Source organism: Anser anser (assembly GCF_964211835.1).
Source record: "Anser anser genome assembly, chromosome: 7".
In the NCBI taxonomy this organism is placed as follows: domain Eukaryota; kingdom Metazoa; phylum Chordata; class Aves; order Anseriformes; family Anatidae; genus Anser; species Anser anser.
In genome coordinates, this window is record NC_139727.1 from 32,356,274 (window position 1) to 32,378,429 (window position 22,156).

Below are 22,156 nucleotides of genomic sequence, written 5' to 3' on the forward strand. Positions count from 1 at the left end.
GGACCAGCGCTGTGCTTGGAGGCAGAAGGAGCAGAATTAGGACAGATGAGTAAGGTGAAAAGGATGGAGTGATTCTCTAAAAATATTAATAACCACTAATAAAGGCACATTTGAATGACGAGTTTTGTTGTGAAGGATCCAAAGAGCCCTGCGTGCGCTGGAATTGTCCTCTCCCACCTCTGAAGTGCTCCCACCTGAAGGGCAGGGTGCCCCAGTTTCTTGACAGCGCGCTCTGGACTCAACACAAGGCGTGAAACAAATCTTTGAACCCTGGGTGCTTTGCCCGATGCCTGTTCCTTTATTAGAAGCCCAGAAGCCAGCATGGAATAAGCAGGGTAGCAGTACAGCGCGGCACATTTTTATAGCAAGGCCAAATCTTTATTATGCTTCTTGGCCCAGTTTAGTGGAGAACACTGCTGGGCCTGATTTCAGTTTTGATATCATACACCGAGGCTGCAGACCCTTAAGAGTACAAGCTGGAGAAAAGAACATAGAAAATGTTAGGAATGAGAAAAGGCCATTCAACACATTGATGCTTGTCTCTTGTAATACAGCGTTTCCCCCAGGATAGCATCTAATTGCTTCTTGAACGAGCCCACTGTCTTTGCCTCAACAACCTTGCCCAGTAGGCCATTCCAAACATTTATTATTCTTTGAGTGACAAAGCACTTCCTTATGTCTCCTCTGAATTTGTTTTTTGAACTTCCATTTATGCCCCCGATCCTGTCATCTATGCAGTATCAAAAGTAGTAACATGCATTGATATTATCCATTCAGCTAAGATTTTTGTATACTTCAGTTAGACCCCCCTTAAGTGTCTTTTTATTTTTTTTTTTAAGTTGAATAGATTGAGGGTTTTTTTCACCTTTCAGTAACTTCTACAATTTTATCCTGGAACCAAGTTGAGAAAAAAATATTTGTTAAAGCCTGACTTACATTAGACCGCACTGAATGGATGTATAAAGTCTACTATAGAAACACATTTCAGTAAGTTTTTTTTTTCCCTCTTTTGGAGACTAAACTATCATTTAGTTTCCCTGATTCTTGTGTCTGGTTATTTTGACAAAAGTTAACTGGGAAGAGAGTAAGAATAAAAAGCTTGATATGAAATTTGGAAAAAGCTGATAATCTCCAAATTTTTCCATTTACACTGTGGGCTTTCGACCCCCCTTTTCTCCTTCTCCAAGTAGTGTTGCTTTTCAAGATTTTTTTTTTTTTTATCATATGGGATTTTCCATGTGATGATGCTTTGCAGAATCTCTGTTAAGAAATGTCAAAAATCATCTGTGATCTCCCCCAAAGCCACAGAAACAGTCACAGTTTCAGACCTCATCCACTGTCACAAAGGAGGTGAATAGTTCATTACCTTTTTGGATGAAATTCTACAGCATGTGTTATGCAGGAGGCCAGAACTGATGATCTAATGGTCCCTCCTGGCCCTAAAAAATATCTGTAAATAATGATTATGGATGAAACATATATGCCCTGCACAAAGTCAAAAACAGCAGGCTTTGGGTGGGAACAAGAAATTAAGGAAAGGAATTTTGCCTTAGCCCCATCCCAGAAGCTGGACAAACAGCTACGAGCATTACCCTGACTGCAGCAGTGGCTGTTTATTCATTGTCTCTCCATTTTTTATTTTGTATGTTTTTGTTATAATAACAATGTGAGGTTTTTTTAGTCATCTGTAAATCTTTTCGTTTTCTCTGAATTCCTTCCCAATGCATTTCTAGGAATGTGGGATCCAAGTAAAATGGGCGGATTGTCTCTGCAGCGCGTGGCTGAGCTGAGAGTATTTCCTCACGGGCTCTTTACAGATGTAAACATGCTTTCCACAGGTTCACTGAGTTTCAGATCCGATAAATTAGCATCAGGACTAATTAGCTTAGGCAGAGCACCGGTATCATTTATAGTTTGGAAATGAGTTTGTTCAGAGTCACCTCGTGTAGTTCCTGCACAGGGCTGCACTGTGGGATGGAGGCACTCTGCTGGATGCATCACAACCAAGCAAGTAATTCTCCTGTCACCTGGCTGGGACCGTAGCTGTCAGTCAGCCTTGCGCCAACTGTGTGTTGGACTATACCTCATCATCTGGGGGTAATGAGCAAGTCAGCCCCATAGCTCTCAGGAAATTATTTGTGCTATTATACAAGCAGGGAGAGAAAACTGACGTATGAGATGATAGTTATTAGGATCACGCTTCAGTTCTCTGAAAAATCTGTACAATATTTGTTTTGCTCCAGGCCCTGGGAATCTCCCATGATTTGTCAAAAAATAATTGTTGGTAGTACAATAACTTTGGTATTCAATTCCCTAAGTGTCCCAGGATATATGCAATCTGGAAAGCTGATTTGTTTATATTCATATTTTCTCTGTATTCCCTTACCCATTCTTTGTCATTATCTGTATTTTTACAGGTTTATTTTTCTCCAGTGTTTTCTAGTTGTTCAAACTTCGTGTTTGTGTATTTATTTAAAGACAGATATCAAAAGAGTTCAGTCTCATGGTTTACTGCAGGATAGAACTTCTCGCTAGTACTCCTCTCCCCTGGTATTTTTGTGAATGCTCTTGTTCTCCTTACCCATCTATCTAGTGCTAACCTCGCTGGTCTCTTTGATACTCATGTCTGCTGCTCACAGACCCCAGAGTCCTGTTTTAGAATCACAGGCCCCTTATATTCAGCACATTTTTGGACGTTTTCTGCTGCTTGTTCCACACTTTTTTCTTTTTTTTTTCTCCAGAGGAATTCTGATGCTTCTCAAACTGAGGTATTTTTAGAAGACCCCAACATTTTTCTGCACAGATAGATTTACATTTTCTTGCCTAGGAGGGCTTCATACCTACCCTATGTAATGCTGCTGCTGGGAGTCAAGGGCCTGGAAAATAATGCCCGAGGACCACATGCCATCTGTAAGAGAAGCCACCTATATGTAAGATACCTTTTGCTGTGGCAAGTATACATCTGCTGAGGCTGCCCTGCTCTACATGTCTCAGCTGGCTGCTTAGGTCTGCCCCAGGGCCCTTTGTTCTGGAAATCGTTACCAGAGGAACGTGACTATCAACCATATTCAGTCAGAAGCTAGGCCGAAGGCCTTGTGAAGCTCTTTGCATGGACATTCACTGGCTTTAATCTGGGCCTCAGGTACCTAGGTGACAACCTCTTTGCTCTTCAGTACATTTTCAGCCAAAAGCCAGGCCCAAGGCCTCGTGAAGCTCTTTGCATGGGCATTCACTGGCTTTAATCTGGGCCTCAGGTACCTAGATGAAAACCTCTTTGCTCTTCAGTAGTTTTTCAGCCAAAAGCCCCCTCAGAACTGTATGAGGCCCTCAGCAGGTGAACCTGCAATGCAAGGGACAGCTGCTGTGTCCCTTGGATCAGGGATAAGAACATCTCTAGGAGGACCGAGACCGTGATAACTCCATGTCCTGGTGGAGGAGATGAGAAAAGGGCTGTAAGGCTTTCATTATCTTTGGCACATGTTTCCCTCCATTCTGTCCAGTGTTTCAGATTGTTAGGACTGCTTGTCCTGTCGGACCTACCAAATATAACTAGAACATTCACTGGATTTAAACATTTTCAAGTGTTTACAACCACATCTCTTCCCTGGGGGAATCTCTGAACTGCGCTGCTTGCCTTATTGTCTTTGGCTGGGTCTTTAGAGTTCCTGAATTTATGCGCTTAAAAATCAATGAGCCTTGGTTAGACAAGAACCCAAACACTGTGACTTCTCATTTGGGTGACTCCACTCCTAGGATTTCACAGGGATTACGAGAGATATAAATAAACCTCAGCTTTGTAGACTTCAGAGTTTCTATCAAAGTTTTATGTCGATTGGAAGTTATAGGCCAGATACACCACGTGAATCACACTTGAAACCATAGATTTTATGTAGCGAAGTCACAGAAGATATTTAAATATTAATTGAATTGTAACTGAGCTTTCTTCAGCCTCCTCCAGCCAACGAGAGCTCATGACAAAATAGTCTATGGTAATGAAAAGCCTGTTTGTATAAATATTATCTCTCAGCTCCGGGCTCTTTTGCACCGTGTAGATCTCATGCACTGTGCTCCCAAGGGCAGCTGGGTGGCAACCGCAGGCGGGCAGACACGTCCACAGCCAGACCTGTCCTCACCGCGCATTGGGCTGCATGAATGCAAGCTTTCACCTTGCCTGGACTTCAGAGCTCCCCAAAGACCTGTCCAGGCTCTTTGAAAGTGAAATGAGCAGCGTTTGGACCTTTGCTTAAAATACAGCCTGGACATACCTAATGGAGCATACTGGGGCACCCTCACTTGGTCGTGGGCCACATGGCCTAAGCCCTCACCACGGGCTCCCTCTCTGCTGTGGTATTTTATGTCAAGCTGAAGCAAACAAGATTTTTTCCTTCTCCTTTGAAAGAATCATAAAAGAGGCAGGGAGAGATGGAAGACACAACCAACATCTTTAGTCCCAGAAACCAGGGAATAAAAAAAAAAAAAAAAAAGAGAGAGAGAGAGAGAGAGACAGAGTCAGAGAAGGAGAGGGAGAAAGGGAAGAGAAATAACTTTCTCTCTCAACACTCAAGGGAATAGGTGATGTGCCGTCTCCCTCTCAGTATAAAGAGGATGTGTGGGAAGGGGGAGATGACAGATGATATATCAAAGGAAATGAATTGCAGTATTAAGATCCTGACGTTGCTTTGTCAAATTTGCAGGTGATTATCGTATAGCTCTCTGCAGCTCCTCTCAGTGACGGAAATGTTCTTCAGATCCTCAAGACATAGTGGCAAAAGCAACAGATCTCTAGAGAGGTGCTTGCCTGAAGTACCAGAAGGCTTCTTCCAACACTGTTACCCATTATGTATGTTCTCTACGTACTGAAGGTATACTTTTGTCCCCTAATTGGCATTAAAATTGGAAACCTGAAATACAGTGGGAATCTCTGAGGTAAAAATTAGTTCAAATTGATAATTTTCATTGTGCTGTGATGATTCTTCACTTCAGAACAGTTGTTGTGATATCAAAACCCAAGGATAACTCCTATAACATAAATCAGTAAAAACAAGGCAGGCATGCTGGAGGACGACTTGATCAGGGGTCCACTGAATTAGGTCAGATGTGATCCCAAAACACAAATTAAGACCATGGATAAGTTTTTACTGACAGGATTCCTGAGCAAACCCTTTGACAATAGCCTTTTTCACAGGTAGTTTGAAATTTGATAGATTTGAAAGCTGAAGGTTTTGCTGTGATGGGACAGCAAAGAAGGAGTTTGGCATGGCCAATGGTTTCAGAGCAGGCAGGAAAGTTTTCTGCCCATGTAGGAAGGACACCAATGAGTGAAAGAGAAAGAATGCATTCTTAGACAGGAAACTCATCTTCCAAAATATTGTGACAAAAAAAGAAAAAAAAAAAGACCCCCAATCCACAATGATTTAAAAAACAAAAACCCCACAAAACAACTCTTCAGGGAATAGTTTCAGTTTTTTGTTCACTGCTCAGAAATCAAGTCAACCTTTCATTTATTTTTCTGTTTGATCATCTTTTTTCTTTCTCTTCTTCTACCTTCTACTTTTTCAGTGACCAAGGAAATATAGGGATTGATAGAAGAAGAGAGGAAAGGGACAAAAACAAGACAAAACAAGTAATAATAATAATTAAAAAAAGGTAAATATTTCCAGGAGCTCTGACCGTATTCTATGTCCTTTGGTATGGAAATGCCTTCAGTGTGCTTTGTGGGCTTTATGCCCTCTGTTTTTGAATGTTGGTAGAAATGGGTCATGGACATGGAGAACTGCTGGGCAAGCGGACAAATCCTATTGGTGAGAGAAGCTGCATAGGTAAGGATTCGTACTCAGAAATTCTTCGTCATCATCTTGTGTGATTTTTTTGTTTGTTTGTTTTTTTGTTTTTATATGATCAGCTGATCAAATAAAGATATAATTGTCCTACAGATTAGGCATCTGTTATATCCTTATTCCATAGTAGATACGCTATCCTGGGTCCTTTGAGACTTTCAGCTCCTAAAAATCAGTGCTTTGTCTTGGTAGATAAAGTGAAAATATAAAAAAAATAACATATCAAATGCCTGCGTCCAGTGTGAGCTAACCCTCTCTGGGATTGGGTAGGAGGACTGGAGGGAGGAGTATTTCTTGCTAACCAGTTTGAAGTGGTTCCCAAACACTGAAACACAGAACTCTAAAGGAAATTTATAACAATCTTACTCTCTTGGCTTTTCCCCAGTCCTTATTGTTCATCATTCATGGCTTTAAAATGGTAAAAGAAAGGGAGAGATGTAAATGGAAAACAAAATCAAATAAAAACAAACCTCTTAAAAACAAACTCAGATCCAAGAGATCACTCTTGCCCTCCGAATCAGGAAAATTCACACCTCATTGCTGTCAGTGGGAATTCCAGACAAGGCATATCCAAATGGGAACAAAGTTACCTGAATGAAAAATTCAACTGTCCTCCTTCCTCTGCCTCCTCCGTCGGCTGCCAGAACTGGCACACAGAAAGAGACCTCTTTGGCCTCGTCATGTTTGAAGTGAAACTTTTGGGTGAATACTGAAAGTCACTCACAGTCCCAGGGGGATGGTGAGCCATTTTTTCCTCTCTCCCCTCTTTGTAGTTTACTTTCCCCTATATACATTTTTCTTCTTATCGCAGCTTTTCTGATCACAGTATCAGAGTGACTTTACCACCGTCACCTCCTTATTGTGAACCAGCCCATCCCTTGGAGGCAGAGAGCCATTGTGGAAGTGGTAAGTAATGTGTTTTGTTCAATGGGTTTCTTGTTATGTATGCATGCAAAGCTCCTTTTATCTCACATTTAAATTTGGGTTTTCCCTCTTATGATTGGTTTTGTGACATCAAAAAGCTTTCAGCATCTTCAAAAATCAAGAAGAACAAACTCTTACAAAAATAAAATAAAAATAAAAAGAAATCCTTCCTAATACACCCAGCATTTCAGTGAAGCTTTAGAAATGAACAGATTCACATGGGATACTGGCTACTAACAACTATGGAAATAAGCCTGATTTTTTGATCTCTAGGCCCAAACATTATTCATATTTTTTTCCTTAGCCTCAAACAATGTCTTCAGATAGCCCAGGTAAAAGCAAGCCAGAAACAAAACAACATCATAGAGGAATTGCTTTATGCAGATACTTTCAGCTACGCTACACAACTCACATTGTCTTTGAACCCAGTGTGATGAGAGAATGATTTGAGACTCCAGGGACGACTCCTGGATATGTTTTTACTTCAGCATATTGTAGTGAGACAGAAGTCTTTGGCTTAAGAAATGTGTTCAGCAATCTTCTGCGTTTGGGGCGTTTTATTATTATTGCTATCGCTCTAGTAACACTTTGGACATCGTTGAGAGCTGAGGTCAGGGAGCAGACACGCTGCACATATGAGGTTATGCAGACCCTCTTTAACCTTTCAGAAAATGGTTTGTCCATGCTTAGTGGGAGGCTGAGAGCAGGAGTGAGAAAGTCAGGTGCAATCTCCCCTCCTCAAAGCCAGAAGTGGCTATAACCTTTAGGTTGCTTTTCAAAGAAGGACCTACGTATATCCTTTGATTTTCAGTCACCTGCCTGCTTTTCTAAGAACACTCATATCATATTTTTCTTAATTGATCTTTTTAGGAATTGGATAGCATTTGTATAAGTATCTACAATACATTGAAATATTGTACTTCAATGTAAGTAATTTATATGTAGCCCCCATACTGACATATAGTACGCAGATTGTTAGGTTAAAATAATATAGGAGAAGGGTACTCAAAACACAGAAGAGTTGCTGCAAGTTGTTTGGGAAATTATGTCATCAACTGTTTTGGACATCCATTTATATTTCTGTCTTGTTTCTTTGGCCCTGCCTCCCAGGCAGTCTGGCTCTCTAAGCCATGGTAGATAAGTGATGGTGGCTGGGAGACATCTGCTTTTACCAAAATGTTTTTTAGTGTGGAAAAAACAGAACCCTGTCTTGCTGAACCCTGCCATCCCATTTTTGACGAATTGTTCACCATATCCAAGACATCCACAGAAAATAGAAATCTCTGCAATAATCAAAACCATTATTGGGCGTTAATTCCACTCTAAGTGTTTAAATTGACATGTAGGCTTTGTTAGCCCTGCTATCTAAGTGCTATTGGGAGTCTGGACCCACAGCCACATTCGGTGCCTAAATCTGGTCAAGATGTCTCCTTCCAGCTTCCCAGTGAAATCGTTCTTTCTCAACTATTTTGTGAATGTGGACTTATGTGTATTATTAATCCTGAGACAAGGATTTTGGGTGCAGTGGGAGGCTTTCCACTGCCTTGAATGGCAGCAGGATCAAGCCTTTCGTGCCCTGTTAAGGTGATTTGAGGCCATTTCTGGTAAAGGAAGGAGGAAGGAGGTCTTGTAGCAGGGCATGAAACCTTCCCCTCCAGCCCCACACCCACTGCTGCCCTTGGATTTTAGGGACTTTTCATTCTGGCAAATGAATTTTATGAACGTGATGTACACTTAGCTAGAACAATCCCACACTGGGATCTAATTTCAGACCTACAAAGGTTGATTTATCCTTTTTCAGGCTATGTACTCATTTGAACTAAAATTACCCTGCTGCCAGCCTCCTTGATAGCAATTACATCTAAAGAGAGAGAACCACTGAACTTCATGTATTGGTAATGGTCTTTCCGTCTATATTTTTCCTTGGGGATAAAGTTGTATGGGAAAATTAGACACATTAGTCCAGGAAAAATAGTGAACAAAAATACATATTTTACACTTTTTAAAAGTATCCTCATGCTACCAATTAGAGACATTATTTAATGCAGGTATTTTAGCATCATGATGCAAGTCTTTATATAAAGAAGAACAAAACCATTTCTGATAGTTATTTAAGGGCATCCTAAATACACTCAAGAATAGTACATTTTAATTTTCAATAATGCCAGCAGACTTGAGCATTCAGATTTTAGCATAACCAGCAGGAAAACTGTTTGATGTTTTAATTATGTCCCAGAAAATGCTGAATGTGTTATAAAAGAAATCTGAAGAGGGGAGGGGGGAAAAAAAGGTTTTTATTACTGCTCAAGAGGAAGGACGTTTTACAACATAGCATTAAAAATGTAAAATGGAATAAAAAAGAACTTGGATAGTCAAAACTTTGTCTGAAACAAAGTAGGCCAGAGAAGCAAAATAATCTGTCTGTTAGAAGCAGTCGGCAGTGAGGAGGGGAGGGAAACATTTACATAGAGATAGGGCTGATGGAAAGGAAAAGCCTTAAAATAACCCCAAAGTCTTTTAAATTATGTTTAAGACTAGCCAGAACCGTTCCCAACAAGGTATCTCGGAGGATTTCAGAGTTCCTGATTAATGTGGTGACCTACTGCTCTCTGATGCAATGCGTTCAAAACCCAGCTGGGTATTCGCAGTCGGGATGAGGCTGCTGGGACTTCCTGGGGCTCCATCCTGCTGGCACCAGGGTCAGTCTCCGCAGCAAGACTCAGGAAAGGTGTCCCCAAGGGAGGGGGAAAGCGAGAACCTGAATCATTCGCAATGAACTGAACCAGATGTATAAAGCTCCAGTAATTTAAGCAGCGATAGGAAGTGGAAAGGAAAAAAAAATTACCACGGTTTAACTCTTCCTTCCCTTAGCAGGTGTCGGAGCAGGCTGAGGGGGGACAGCATGCGGCTGGGACATGGGCTGTGAAGTCCCACCGTGCCACCCGGTGTCTGCGGTGCGGGGAGAGGTGCGAGGGGACGGAGCCACAGCGGGAGGGGGATGCTCCACTGCAGAGCCCCTAAGCCTGTGCCGAGCACTGCACATGTCACCGATCCTCACACAGACGAACACGCGCGATTTCACTAATTCCTCGCACTCGACTCTTTTGCCATTCTGCTGTCCTTAAAAATTGACATCTTCAATTTGGTGCAGATACATAATTTTAGGCCACGTCAGTAGACTTGTTTCTCTTAAAACAGGCTCTCAAATAACTATCCAAGAAATGTTTACCTGTTTGTTGTTTTTTTTTTTTTTAAACCAATAACTTATTTTGGATATGTATATTTATAGCCATATACATACACAATTAATATGAAAGTGGGGGGTCCATGATTGCGCTACATATACACAAATCTTATAGTCTGATGCTTTAAAGAAAAAAAAAAAACACAAAGCTTTCTGTGGCTATGGCTTATTAAAAAAATATAATAATAATAATTTTAAAAAGCTTTATTGATAAAATCATAAATTAAGTATCTAAATAATAATAAAAAAGAACTACTCTTTTATTATGTTCTTGATAATGTCAAAATGATAAAAGAATTTGGAGTCAGGTGTCAATGAAACAGTGTTGTGAATCCTCCTCGTTTGGCATTTCAAAATGTCCAGTGTCAAGCCTAGGTACTGGGATATATGTTTCTTAGTTGACATTATGGTTCTTAGAGTTCTGTGCTTTGTTATTTGGTACCTTGGCTGCTTACTTAAGCTCCATATGCAAATACAAAGCTCAAATACAAAGCTGGAGTGTTAAGATTAAAGAGCTAAGATTCCAAGATTAAAATGGGAGATGAATGTTTCCTGTAAATATGTATCATTAGTCTGATTTTTAAAGGATGTTTAGCAATGATTTGAATAAATAAATAAATAAAACAGCATTGTAAAGGAAACAGTCCAAAATGCTTTAAAAAGCATGTATGGCAGAAAAACCTTTCTACAGCTGTAAATGAGCTGCAGTCTGACACCCACAGCAAAAGTACTTGTTAGCAGAGCAGCTAAGCCCCAAGTGATGCCGTTTGGGTCGTTTTCCCTTATAACACATCCCTTCCCTATCTGACTATAGTCTGAGCAAGCTGCGGAGGGTCTCTATTCCTGGTAGCACCTCAGAGCAGAGGCACAAGGGAGGCGAAGGCTCTTCCCCAAGGCCGGGCAGAGGCTCTGTGCCCAGCACCATCTCCTGCTCCCTCTCACGGGGCCAGCGCAGACACGGACACCTTCGGCTGCAGGTCTCAGGTACCCAAACCGTCCTGCAGCGTGAGCCATCAGGGTGCCGGCTTTTTTTCCCCACCTTCTGCATCGGCGGCGGAACTTGTTGCCAAGATAGCAGCTGGCATTGTTATTCGAGACTGTAAACTTTCACCTTGAGAATAGCATTTCTGTGCCTGCGTCAAGGCTGAAAGTCTGAGAGTTCAGGGAGAAAAAACTTGTTTGACAAGCAAAGCTTTTTTTGTTAAAAAAAAGAAGAAGGAGGAGGGGAAAAAAAAATAAAGCTCCAAACTCTTGGGAATAGGTGAAAGCGACAGAGGCTGGAGACAAAGATGAGAAGTGATCCTTAAGGTGCGAGCGTCGGAGGCTGCCTGGAGAGCGCTCGGCAGCGCTGCGGGTGCTGCTGCCCACCCCACAGAGGGGAAAATCAAAAACCTGTCAGCCACCGAGCGAGGCGGTGGGTGGGGGGGCGTCAGCGAGGGAGCTAGACGATGGGAATGCTTTAGGTGAAATTGCATACCGCAGCCCTTTTGCTTCTTTCCACTCCTTGGAGTTGCCTCCGGTGGCGACCGGAGAGTTGTGTTAACCCACCAGCTGCGGCAGGGTCTGGGGCAGGGGTGGCAGGGGTGCACTCAGCGAGGCTCAGCAAGCCCCAGCTGCTGGGCACGGAAAGCAGCTGCTAATCAGAGGTCACTTACAGACTGCTTCTCAGTTTCTGTGTTTTTCACCTTTTTTGCTTTGCGGGCCGTGAAGTGTTTTCCAGAGGAGCGGGTCCCTTTTGAAATGCACATTCTTGAAGTGCTGCACAGCATAAATGGACTTGTTTTTCTTAGCCACCTCTCACAGACACCTTAGAAGTAGACCACAGAGCTCCCCAGAGGTCTGCAGACCCCCAGGTTGAAAACTAGCACTCTAATGTTAATCCTTTCAGCTGTCCAGTCCAGGAAATGTGATTATTTTGCAACGGAGAGAACAGAGACAAAGAAAGGTGATGCCAAAAAGCAAGAACTGTGAAAGCACTGCTGTGATCCAGGAGCACAGCAGCCACTGGAAGAGAGGGCAGGTTTTCCCAAGTGTCTTTCAGATGCTATCAAAATTACTCCCAAAGTGTCCCCCTTTCATTAAGTGTCTAAATTCACATCCATAGGTGCTAAGTGCTCACAGATCCCTCTGAACCCAGAGCAATGCATGCCTGCTCACCACCCATGAAATCAGACCATTTTTGTTATGTTTCTTTGTCGATAGATGTGTTTGAAACTGCAGTCGTGCCTAGGCCACGGAGGGAGTCAGTGTCAAGTTTTGGACAAGATACCAAGTTTTTGGAGCCCTGATTACTGCCCATAAACACTAGGAGCATGTCACCACCTCCTCTCCTGGGATTCTTACCCCTTAAAGAAGAGCACACTTTGAGCACTTTGATTCCTGCAGATACATTCAAATTACAGTTGGCATTCACAGATTTGTAGATTTTTGAGGCCAGGAGTGCATCTTTTTTTTTTCCCCACCCGATTTCCTCTGTATTCAGCCCAAAAACTTGCATCTGACAAAAGAATAGCTTTTGTTTGATTAAAGCACATCTGCCAGAAAAGCACTCAGACCTGATTTGAAGACATCAGGAGAGAGAAAATCCACCTCTTCCCTTGGTGGTTCATTCTAGTGGCTAATCACCTTCAATGTTAAATATTTGTGCCATTCTTGATAGATTAAAGAGCATTTCAGTACGTGGCATTCCTATGAGATAATGCTTGCAATGAAGTAACCTTTTAATCTTCTTTTTGATAAATTAAACAGTGTGAGATCTTTAGGTTTCTCACTGTCAAACATTATCTACAGTCAGTAAATCATTTCTGTGGCTCTTTTCTGAGCCTTCTCCAATTTTGTAACGTCTTTCTTTAACATGACAACCAGATCCCATAGTCTACTATATGCTCACCTGGGGTGTAGTCTCTAGCCTGAATTCTCTTTGCTATGAGGGTGGGAAGCATCTCACCTGAGTTTAGCCAAAATAAAAGCTTGGCATCTAAAAGTTAGGCATCTAATAGTGTTAGGCATCTTCTAGGCTCCCTCCGTAGACATCAGAGACGGATGGACACTTCTGAAGAGTTTGCCCATTTGTATAATGTTGCTTTGGGCTATATCAGGGCGCCTTCTCTTTGAATTCAGCCCACCTTCCCAAGTCTCAGTGTGCTGCCTGTGCCACCCTCACATCAGCAGCACTCTCGTTTGTCCCTCTGCCAGGCTCTGTTCTCACGTACTTGTTATCAGCAAAGACTTAGAGAGCAGACCAGGAGGGTTTTCAATGAGAAAGTTCCCCTAAACAATTTGTGGAGATGTTCTGATGTGGACGCAATTTTTATTGAGACTAATTCACAGTCATGCGGCTAATGATGTTTACAAACCGAATCCACTGAAGAAAACATCAGCTAGTTGCACACCAGTACTACTTGCTGCTAAATTTTGTTAGGGAAAAATCACATTCAGTGATGGCTCTCTGTTGACAATTGTCTTTTGGAGATCTGCCAAGTAGCCAGCTCTTCACCCATTCATCCTGTGCCTTATCAGTATTGCAAATGCCATTTTTTCAATTGAAATCATATGTGAATTAAACTTAACAGCAATTCCATAATTATCTTGCTTAAGAAATTCATTATAAAGTACCTCTAATCTTCATTTGCATTTTTCTGTCTTTTTTCTTCTTCCTTCTAATTTATTTGTGATTAATTGCCTCTTTTGAGCCAACTACATATGTTATTTGCTTGGACTATCCTTTTTGTACCATTGGATGACTATAGGTGTCTAGTGACCACCATCTTTTGTGCCTGTAACTAATTAACTCCTGGCAGTCAGGAATGATGTAGTGTATCTGTACCTTTCTCATTAAAGGATTTATCCTCTACAATTCTCTTTTTTTTTTTTTCCTTTTTTTTTTTTCCCCTCTCTCTGTCTTATTTTGTCAAGACATCCAAGCAATACTTTGTTTACTGGCTGCATGAGACCTCCAGCACATGCCTCCCAAACTGAGGACCCCCTAACAGTGCAGGTTTTCCCACTGATGTATTCCAGACAGGTCTTAAGAAGTAGCACATCCTATTTTCTGGTTTGATTTAGTGGTCTACAAAGCCTCCTACCACTACCACCTCCTGAGCTTTCTGGGTCAGCTCAGTGATCGAAGAGTCACTCAAAGTCCTGGGGTTCACTCTGAGCCCTCAGTAACTAGAAAACTAGATAATGGTGTTTTTAACGTTCAGTGCCATACCTCACCTCTTTTACCTCATCGGTTGTTCCTGAATAGGATGAGATGGCTCCAGGAAACAGCACCACAAAGTCAGCAGCGTGAAGTGGATGATGAGATGGTGTCATTCCCAGAAAGACTTCTGCTGTTGGTATCTCGTGAAGCATCTTGACAGTGTGATGGCATCCCACAGCTCCTCGTGCTTCTTCAGGTAAGTGTGCAGTGTACCCACAGGGCAGCCGAATCATAGGATCAGAGGAGTTAAAGACAGGCAAGATCTGTCAGATCACAGAGCACATGCCCCTGCCAGTGAGTGCTGTCGTCCCTGATACAGCACGCGTCAGATCTCAGATACTACAATTGATCTCAGTCAAAAGGCCAAAGGGAGTTGGATGTATTTTTTTTGTATCTGAAATCTAATATGCGCAACTGTTCGGAAAGCCTTCTGTTACGTGCTGGTGGATGGAAACCTGAGTTCAACTCTTGAGCCTGGTCATTATCCTGCCCTGACGGATGGTGAGTCTGGGTTTGCTCCCTATGGGGAGACAATGTCTCCAAGCAGTCCACCTTCTCCCAGGGTCAGTCACAGGGCAAAGGTAGGCAGGGGCTCTGAAAGGGCATAGTTCTGTGCAAGCTAAGCTACAGCTCACCTCCGTTTCCCCCTGCTGCAGCCCGTTTGGTTGCACAGACCTCCCCACAAGGCTATGTTGGGGTGATGTCCAAAGCCTCACTTGTCTGGACTGGGGGTGGCTGGAGCTAGGACTGCACTGGCTGCTCAGGCTCCAGCATCTCCAACCTGCCGAGCTCTGGGGTCAGCAGCCTGCCGGCTGTGCAGCAGAAGTGATGTCACATTGTTGTGCCATGCCGACATAGCAGGACACATGCGTTCAGCTCTGGAAACACCGTAACAACCCAGTCCTGAAAGTATGCTTCATGTGGCTTGCTTCTCCTCTCTCCTCTCAATGCAATTTTTTGGCATATAAATTTAATCCAGAGGAATGTTTGTGACCAGGGTTTTTTTTTCTCTCCGTCACTAGGATTGATTTAGGACCTACTCAAGTCTACCTAGCAAGTTCTTATCTCCTTATCTCTACTGGATTGGCAATACTTCGGGTGAGACAGGTCTCTTGAAGAGCAAAATTTACTTCACGTGACTACAGACCAGCCTTATGAAGCGTGATCTGTTCAGTTATGGGCCAGAAGAAATACTTTGTGACCGCAGGTACCGGTCAGAGCACTGGACTTCTCTGCCCCAGCTTGCAGGGCAGCTGCTGTTTGGAACTGTTTGGAGTGACTTGTGCATCAGGAATGAGGACAGACGCCCTTCAACAGCTAGTTTTGAGGAACTAGCAAGTCAGGAGGAAAAAACCAAAGCAACAACAAAAAAAACCAACAAAACAAAACAAAACAAACAAACAAAAAACACAGGGCTTAAGGTATAGAACTTGTCCCTCTGACTTGGGGGGTGAATTTGGAAGGCTTTCTCCCCCAGCCTGAAGTCCATTGAGCTGAGCAACCCCTGGCAATCAGTGCAAACTACGGAGGTTCAAGCTGCTTTCTCTATACTCGTGCTAGGCCTGATTGTTTCTCCCTTTTGCCCCATATTATTTACTGTACAAATCCATTAGCATTGCTTTTTCGTGCTGCATCCAAGATACTGCAGTCTATCACTTGAGCTATTCACATGACATTTCATCCTTTCTTAGGAAGACAATCGTGTCTTCAATCAAAGACCTCTTGACAAAAGGAAATAGGAGCAAGAACTTGAGATGGCATAATGCAGCAAAGTGCTTTCTGTACACCTGCACAATACAACTCAATCTGCCATTACTTTCAAAATTATGCTGAAAGATTCCTCTTGTTTACACTTTTTTTGTGTGCCCCGACCCATTGCTCATTTGACCTTGAGGTTCCCTTCATTCCTCCTTTCCCCCACCCCATTCTTGCCTTCTTCCCCCGCCTACACCTCCTGCAGTTATTATTTCCTTTGTTGGTTGCAGTTTGTATAATTATCTTGCAGCAGTCAACACGCAAACATTTATTTAGCCTGATTTCACACCAAAGAGACTGTGTGCAACAGCCAGGCCCGTGTAAGTATTATAGGTGCTTTGTCAAAAAGAATTTAGTAACTCATTTTTGGACACCTTCTTTAGGGCAATGATGAAAGGTTTCCTGTGGATTGAGGTTTTTTCATGCAATGAATAAAAGGACATATTGGAGGGTAAAAAGGCCTTAAAAGTCTAGGGTATGATCGAAATGACAGTGCAGTACTGGAGTTCCAGCAAGATCTGCAGCTGATTTCAGTTGAGTCACGTTGTCCTCTGAGAGGGTGCTGGACAGATTCCCAGTAGGAGTCCCAGGGAGACAGGAATTATTTCCTTCCTATGCAGAGGTAGCTCCCACAGGGTGGGTGGAAATCATGCTGTGTTATTGACATTCCCCTCCTCAGGTTGCTCCTGTTACTGATCTTGCTTTGGGTTTTGCTGAGGAAAACGCTGAGACTTCATTTGCTATGCCCTAGCCATCTCAGATCGGTTTTGGACTGTGCTGGTTCTTCCATTTGTTTCCCAGTGTGGCTGGCACATCTGTGGTAAGATTTTGCTTTCTCAGACTGCCCTGTGACAATTTACTTTCAATACTAATAAAAATCTACTTAATTTATCATTACTCTGCATATCAACAATATTTCAGGCACTCTTTTAGCAGCCCTTGTGCTAGTATTTCTGTATTTGGACCTTTTCACCACATTAGTGACATCCCACAGACAGTTTCTTCATCCTTTTCTCAAAAGAAAAGCGTAACAGAATTTAGTCAATCTCTCCCTCCATGCCCGTGTGTATAGGCACCACCTAGGCATGAAATCACCATTATTAATAATGCAATGCAATTATTCCTTGGCTGTGATAGGAGGCACTGGCTGGTTTTGTCCTGAGGTCTGGACAGGCTTTGACACAGCCAGTCCTTGGAATGGGTTCACCCCATCTTCCCTGGGAGATGTTAAAAGATATTAACTGGTAGAGGCCTCACAAGACCTTCCTATGCAGGGTGTTGTACAGGCAGGCCTGTTTTGTGAACACACGGAAGACGGGAAGGCCTCGTGGCCTGTCACACAGTAGGGGTGGTGAGCAATCCAGCTGGGGCAAAGCACTTCTGCAGCAGAAATTAGGCTGGCAAGGGTGGTGAGGGATTTAAAAGCATGTTAGGAATTCAGATCCCTTTGTTGTTTAGGAGCCTGATGTAGCTTCAAACGTTGCAAAATTACTGCAGAACTAGGGCTGTGATGCTGGCAGATAACAGGCCTTCCCACTTTGTGGTAAATAGTACCTCCCCACCTTTTTTCTTCTGCTCCTTGTTTTGCAATTAATGCTGCTTCTTTTCAGTAAGAAGTTGTAAATTATGAGAACTATGTTTACCTAGCAGCAGGTAGCGCCTCTTCATCATTCACCAGGTCAAAAAGAAGAAGGTTACTTAATACTAATCAGAGGGAAACTGGGGTTTCAGGGCTAAAAAAGGTAAGCACCAACTTATTCTCTTAGTGTCTCCAAAACATTAGAAATCACCTGTTCTTTACACAAAACATTTTTAGACCTGCCGTATGAGAAAGTAGAAAATGAGCTTAACCTTGTCAGAAGCACTTCCAGCTGATCTTATGTGCTAACAGGGCAATAATGAAGGATCAACTTTTGATACAACACACAACATTTCAATGTGGGTTCACAGAGATTTTTCTCACATTATGTTATTTCAAGCACTTAACCTGAAATTTCCTCGTGTTCAGTGCTGCCACTGTGCTGGCATTCTGGGTCTGCTGAATCCCCTCCGTGATCAGGGATAGCACTGATCCTAGTGTTTAGATGGAAACTTCAAATAACCTACGATTTGCAGAATCCTGTGTGGTGAAATCTGTTCCAACTCACACAGTAATCAAGGTCGAGCCTGTTCAGTCACAGCTATTGGGAATACTGTAGATGATTTATCAGTCCTGTTCACCCCCGATGATTGTCATAATCTGTGCTCCATATTTAATCTCAGATGGTAACCTATGTCAGGAATTGTTCTCACAGTCAGAAAACAAAGAAAGACAACTTGGTAACTGTGTCCACTAAAAATCCAAAGTAACTTATGATTTATGGGACAGTTTTGTTCTTCTCCATCACTTACGTGTATACTCCTGTTCAATATAACCTGTCATTTTATAGGACATTCTGTCTATCTCAGAGACGTTTGCATTTTGATAGTGAAACCAAGACATTGGTATACATGCGCTATTTCTAAGACTGCATAGTCCCCTACAGTCTTTAATAGCTGCTACATAAGTGAATCAGTAACGATGATATCCCTATTTGAATGCAAAATCTGGCTACTGACATTTCCTCTGGCTTTGTAAACTCTGGTAAGCCTGTGCTGTGTAAATTCACTGGAGATATTTGGGCTATGTTGATTTGCACCAGTGGAGGACCTGACTCATCCTCTGGTGGCTGGGACGTGAGCGATTCGTATCTTTTGCATTAACTTTTGGACTAACATTTGCATTAACTAATTGGACTTTTATTCTTCCCTTCTTTCCTCTCACTTTTTTGGATATGCCACCTATTATGCCACCTATTTCTCTGCGACCCACTGAACGCCACAGCACTCTGGATATACCTCACAGGTATTTCAGTTTTGCTCCAGATGGATGTACTGTAGATCATTTCAAGAGACAGTTCACAGCATAATCAGGAGATCATACAATTTTTTGTTTCTTTCTCCATCTTTGCTTCCCTAGCTAATTGTTTTCCTCTTTTTAAACTTACCCATAGACTTACATTGTCTCACCTCAGACTTGGGAGCCAGCATAAAAAGAGCTTACCCACCAGGTGGCATTTTCTCACAAGTGTCCAGCCCTAATTCTAACATGAACACTTTGTACATATAATTATAAAACTGAGGGCCACTAAAGTGCACCTGTAGAGCAGAAACTTGACTGTTCTCGATTCTGTTCTAATTATTGAGCCTTAGAGCAAAAACTAGGTTTCAAAGAAAACTTTCTGTACAGGCCTCAATAGAGTTAAAGGAGAAACATTTTAAGTTGATGAGCTGACACTTGTAGAAGCAAATATATTAAATAAATCATGATTCGTTTTGGGGCTAAATCTGACTTACATCAACTCTGGAAAAACTAGATCCTAATGAGTGACAGTTTGGTGTTTTCTGTCACTTCCTACAGTAATGGCCCCAAGCTGACACTGCTCTGTGGGAGTCTAATACTTCTGAACAAAAGTTTTTTTGGAGTGAGATAGACAAGGTAGAAATCCCAAGGTGACTGGAAGGAATGTCTAATGACTGGAAAGACATATTTACTGGCAGACTGTATGTAAGCTGTGACAGTTGACAGGGCTTGATTGTAATAAATATAGTTGATGAAGAGAAGGCTGACAGGTGAGGACAGAGAGAGAAAAAGAGTCAAAAGATCTGCATTGGCTGAACCCTATTAATGGTAAGTTGGTAACAAAGCCCAGAGTCATAAAAGAAAACAGATATCGCAAACTGATGTCTAAACACTGAAATGTGTAGGACTTGCAGGTTGCTGTAACAAGCTCTGATTTGTTGACCTTTCTTCTAGCTATTTTATAAGAGGTGTTTTTAGTTGTATTTCACACCAGCAGCAGGCAGGCACCTGACATTTTTAAATATCATGTATGATTAATCACGTAACGGAATAAACCCTGATCAAGGTCAAAATTATTGCTTCAATCTATAACTTTCACTGCTTTGATCGGGGGATTTGATGTTGGAAAATGTGCCTCCATGTGCTGTGAAGGAAGTAATCTTCCTGGCGATCTGTTCTGCTCAAAACAAAATGAATTCCTGTAAAGGAAATTAAGCAACATAAAACCTGAAAATATTTCTTTAGATGCACAGGCTCACTACACACACACACACACACACACACACAGATGGAGTGATTGACCCTGAAAATGGAAACGACTCTGGCATATTAAATCATGACACTTTATAACTGACTGGTCAGAGTTTCAACAATAGGATTTCCAATGAGCTCTGCACTTTCTTCCCCCAGGCAAATGTCACACACTGAAACTAAACAGGATCTTTTTTTTTTTTTTTCTTGTTCATCCCGACGTGCTGTTTTCTATGCCCAAGATACGAATCTGTATTTGAGAATGCCTTAACCCTTTGGAAAGACAACCCTTCCTCTCCATGCCCCAGGAGGAGGGAGCTTTGTGGCAGTTGTGGGGGACATTGCGCCTGCGTTGGCTCCGGGGTCATTCTGCACGCTTATTGCACTCCCATGGCAAAAGGGAAGAAAGGAGAAAAACTGTCATAAGGGAATGTCTAGAGGAAAGCACTCAGGAACTGCACAAACTTAATGTAAAGGTTAATAAAGAGGAACATCCCGTGTTGAGAATATCAAATGAAAGTTCCTCTAAACTCTGGAAATGGGCCCATTTAACAGCAAAGTCACAGTTAGCTTGCTTTCATCACTGCATAAACAGAGGTGAAAATCCTTTCACTTTCTTGCTTGTATGAAACACAGAAGTGCTGGTAAAATATTTAGACAACTAAAATATTGAGACAACTTTTCTTTTTAAAAGTTGCTGTTATTTTGAACAGCAACTCCTTCCCTCCCCACCAAATGCCACAGTCTCTTCAAGTCCCGCTGCCACTAAATGGGTTGCGGGGAGTGCCAAGAAAAAAAACAACAAATGAGACCATATAGGCACACAACAAAGGCTCACGGAGTAGCACAATGCTTACGTGTCAATCACGTCGATGCTCTCTCTTTGCCGGCTGCCTGTCTCCCACAAGGCAGTGGATTCAGCCACTGCTTCTCAGAGCTGCCTCTCTGGAATCGCGGCATTCGGAGCCGTGTCTCGTCAGCACCGGACTGTCAGCCTAATTGGCACGTACACACACACTTTATACACTCCTCCACTTGCCAGTGACTGCTTACACACATATGCACACTATGTAGGTAGACATGAGCGTGTCCTTTCATATAGAAAGTTATCCGCACAATTACACTGATGGTTTATGGATTGATATCTACCAATATCCATGGATTTTGTATATTGTTGTATTCGTATGCGGTTGCATACCTGGACACACACACCCCTCCTGTCCTGCCTGAATTTGCTGTTAACTTGGCAAAGCTAGTCTATGATTATTATTTACTTCGGTGGAGGTCCTTTATGCCCAGACAGAAGACAGGGTGCCATTGCATTTAAATACAATGAATACATGTAAGAACATGTATGTTTTTACGAAAACATGCAGAGTTTCTGCTCTGCAGCCCAGCCCCATGCAGCCTGAATTCCATGTAAGCAAATTTCTTATTTACTGAAGCCTTGAGCCAGACAACGGGAAGCACGAGACAAAGGAGGTGGTATTTAAGCTATGATGTGACCCTTTTCTTTTTATATGTTTGTGCACTCGTGTATGTATTTTACACATTCTTTTGGCTTGACCTTTTGCAGAGACATTACCACAACTTTGGGCTGATGAGAACATGCAAACCGTCTTCATGCAAAAACCAGCGTGTTAGAGCCAATGTACGTGGCTGTAGATTTCTTGACTTTGCTTTATCATCTTTTTTAGGTGAAGTCAGTTCCTTGTCAAAAAGATGTAAGTAGAGGACAAAGCAGGAACAAAAGTCTTCATAGAGTGTAACTTTTTTTGTATGGAAACTTGGCTGAAGTCAATGTGACTTTGACCATTGCCTGCACCAGAGTTAGGCTTTCATTTCAATATTGCTGAAAAGGTAAGGACACTAGTGGATGGCTTTTTGCTACCGTTTTTTTAATGTGAATATAAGATCAATGCAGGACACTATTTTTTTAAGTTTCATGGTCTAATCAAAATACTGTTAAAAGTAAAAACTGAAGCTGAATGTCAGAGAAAACTGTCTGAGGTGAAATTTAAGAGGAAAGAGAATGTTCTCCTCCAGGAAGCTGGGGATAC

At 42.2% G+C, this 22,156-nt stretch overlaps 1 long non-coding RNA gene across 1 annotated transcript; it reads left to right on the plus strand.

Annotated features, from left to right (window-relative positions):
- The first annotated feature begins 10,090 nt into the window (after positions 1-10,090).
- On the plus strand, positions 10,091-18,360 carry LOC310902198. The gene is made up of 3 exons (XR_014586554.1): positions 10,091-10,989; positions 14,255-14,405; positions 15,232-18,360. It is a non-coding gene; the product is annotated as an uncharacterized lncRNA (long non-coding RNA).
- Positions 18,361-22,156: the final 3,796 nt, after the last annotated feature.